Genomic DNA, 3,481 nt, shown 5'->3' on the forward strand with positions numbered 1-3,481 from the left:
GTAAAATACACCCGATTTCGACCTAGAATCGATTAAACCTGTAGTTTTGATACCAATAAATGTAACACTCATTTCTTGTATACGTTTTCGTACACAAGTCACATGTGTCACATGATTTTTAAAACATTTCCTTATTTGTAAACCAATAAAATTTTGTTTCTAAAAATTAAAACATTTTAATATAATAATCATATAACGTTGGTTAACTTTCAGTATGTAAAATAGTCTTAAAATTATAACATATTAAATATTACAATAATCAAAAGTCAAATATATTCCAAAGCATTTCCATAAGTCTATTACATGTCATCTAATAATATCAAAAGTAGATATATTTGTCATACAGTTACTGATGAGGCAACCTTGGATTGATGATGTCAGCTGCACTCCTTACTCCGCTTGTATTAATACATACGCGTTAAACCAACACACGCTAAGTATTTACTTAGTGAGGCATAATAATAATACCTATGAGATGAAACCATAACATAAGTATATCATAAAATATTAAAATACGAATTAAATAGTATAAATCATAAGAATACATAGAACTGGCTTGGTAAACTAAGTTTCTTTCACATAACCTACGAAACAGTATTTAGTATGCCCATCATACATATCAATCAATATTTTTCTAAATTATCCTTTATTTTCCCAATGTATGTCGAATGAGAATGCAAGGTACATGCGTTGCACCTAAGTGCCGAAATGAAAATCCATAAACTCATTATGAATTCCATGAATGCACATATAGTGCCAAAATAATCATTCATAAACTCAATATGAATATCATGGGTGCGCATATAGTGCCGAAAGTACACATAGTACTGATACGAAAATGAAGCATAATCATTAAACAAAATCGATCGATAACTTTTATACAAAAATGCAACTTATGCATTAAACAAAATCGATCGATAACCATCATACACAGAGTATGTCGAAATGAACTTATAAATCTCAATGCATATACAATGGGCCTTTAAGTCAAATTCACATATTAAACATTTATTACTGAAACATAGATAACTGTTAAAACAATAATAAAAATTCATCTATTCCTTTTTTAGCGGTTCATACTCTAAAATTATTCGTAACATCAGTTATATAACCATTATGAAGATATATCAATATAATGTAAACATACTTTTATCAAAACATTCGATGTTGACTCATCGCAATACTCATCTCATATAAGTACATAATAATGCACTCACCTAGTGTTCCTCACTATTATGCGTTAATGATGTCCGACTATTCGACAACTTTATCCTTGCCCTTTTTTTTGCTTGACTCAGGAGCTTGATTACGATATACACAAGCATTCATAATTACACATACAATACAAATGTTAGTATATTTTCTAACATTTATACATATAATAATACTCAAAAGTACTATTATTTTTTAACTCTATTAAAATTCATCCTAACTTAAAATTTCAGATTGGATAGTATCGGTAACCCTCCTATGGTATCAATACTTCTCTACTATTATACCAATACTCAATTTAGTATCAATACCATTTTTGAATTCTGGAATTCATTTTTCAATTACAATATCGATACTGCCCAATTGGTATTGATACCTCCACATCAGTATCGATACTACTTGCATAAGTATCGATATTGTTCATCATGTTTATTCTATTTCTTCAAATTTAACCATATAGTATCGGTATTATTCTTCCAGTACTTATATCTTTACCCAGATTTTACATATTTCACTTCGATTTTTTTACCCAATTTTCACCTAAATCTCTTACTCTTATCTCCAATTATACCATCAAACTCATTATCACTTATCACAACTAACTTACATTCATAAATATCATTACAATATTCAATAACTCCAAAGAACATTTAAAACTAAAAATCACACTCAAATTTCAAACATGTTTTCAATCACTTATAAGGCTTCAAATTTCTTATTTACTTCTTTGACAAGTTAAAAATATTTTTAAACTCCAATAACGGACCATATTTAATCAAATAACTCAAAAGCTTATTTTCTTAAATCACTAATAAATTAATAATCTCTTAGTTTTAATCATCATTGAATTTTCCTTAAGTCTCTATATCACTTAAAATCAACCCAAAATCAAAAAGAAAAATCAACTTAAAAAAATCTTACTTTGGTTATGGAGAGTACGAGGATGAAAAAAAGAAGAAGAAAAGAGTAAAGAATTATTTTAGACTTATCTTTTTATTTCTCATATTCAATACTTAAATATCTCTTAAAAAATAAATATTAAATTTATTTCTTCTTAAAAGATCATAATATTCTTCTATTATTCCATTCTTAATAATAAGTCATAAATACAATTGCCTAAACCAATATATGTACTTTTAAATTTATTTAAATTAACCCATCAAATTTTTAAATTTTTTTATTATAATTGACCCGATGTTTGGGATATTACATAGGCACAGACAGCTGTGTATGCGATTGACTTTGTGACAGAGATGGGTTTCCGGGTAGTAGTGGTTGAAGTTGCTCACCTACTGGCAAAGGATCATCGTTGGGATGAAGAGGATAAATTTTGGGTTGAAGAGCTCCCGGATGTTGCTGCTGCTCAATCGAACAAGGATCGTCGTTGGTTAGATCCACCATAGCTGGTCGGTGTGGGGAGAGCAACTGTGTTCTATAGTTCGATCTAAATCTGGGTTTTTTTTTCTTGCTGGAGCTTCTCGTGGTTTTCTCTTTCACCGAGCAAGAGTTGAAAGGTCAGCTTAGTTTTATGTTTTTATGTCTTTTTCGTTTGAGAAAATAACCTCAGTGACCAAAAATCCCATATAATATACGATTTTAACCAACTTTTTCCGGATTTTCCAAAATGACCAACAAAATCGCAATGCGATCGCTAATTCACAACGCGATCTCCATTATCGCAAATTCGCGTTGCATTTTCGCAATGCGATAGTTGAAAATCGCGTTGCGATGGTCTACAGTATCGTTGCGATTTTCCCAATTCGCAATGCGAATAAGTAAATCGCAACGCGAATTGGGAAATTCGCAATGCGAATAAGTAAATCGCAACGCGAATTGGGAAAATCGCAATGCGATACTGACTATCGCAATGCGATAATAAAAAATCGCAACGAGATACTTACTTTCGCAACGCGATACTGACTTTCGCAACGCGATAATACATAATCGCAATGCGATTTTCAAAGCGCCATTAGTATCCTGGCCAAGTATTTTATTTTTAAATTCCAAACATGAATATAAATATATTGGAACACTGAACTGTCCACAGTATATCCCGTAATCGCAACTCATAACCTAAAACCTAAAATCACAACTCAGTCCCATCTCCATCTCTCACTCTCTCATCCATCTCCGACGAAATCCGTCCCCATCTCCGGCGAAATCCGTCTATCTAAATCTCTCAGAGCCACCCTCACAATCAGAAATGGAAAATCAACCAAATCAACCAACGAGGGTTAGTTTTTTTAATTATTTTCTTTTTGAAATTTTT

The 3,481-nt window shown here is 31.1% G+C and overlaps 1 long non-coding RNA gene across 1 annotated transcript; it reads right to left on the reverse strand.

Annotated features, from left to right (window-relative positions):
* Nucleotides 1-222: 222 nt before the first annotated feature.
* LOC120144826 lies at nucleotides 223-2,730 on the reverse strand. The gene is made up of 2 exons (XR_005518068.1): nucleotides 2,502-2,730; nucleotides 223-468 (listed from the first exon to the last, which is right to left on the reverse strand). It is a non-coding gene; the product is annotated as an uncharacterized LOC120144826 (long non-coding RNA).
* Nucleotides 2,731-3,481: the final 751 nt, after the last annotated feature.

The sequence above is a fragment of the Hibiscus syriacus genome, unplaced genomic scaffold, assembly GCF_006381635.1.
Source record: "Hibiscus syriacus cultivar Baekdansim isolate YM2019G1 unplaced genomic scaffold, ASM638163v2 tig00110890_pilon, whole genome shotgun sequence".
Classification (NCBI taxonomy): domain Eukaryota; kingdom Viridiplantae; phylum Streptophyta; class Magnoliopsida; order Malvales; family Malvaceae; genus Hibiscus; species Hibiscus syriacus.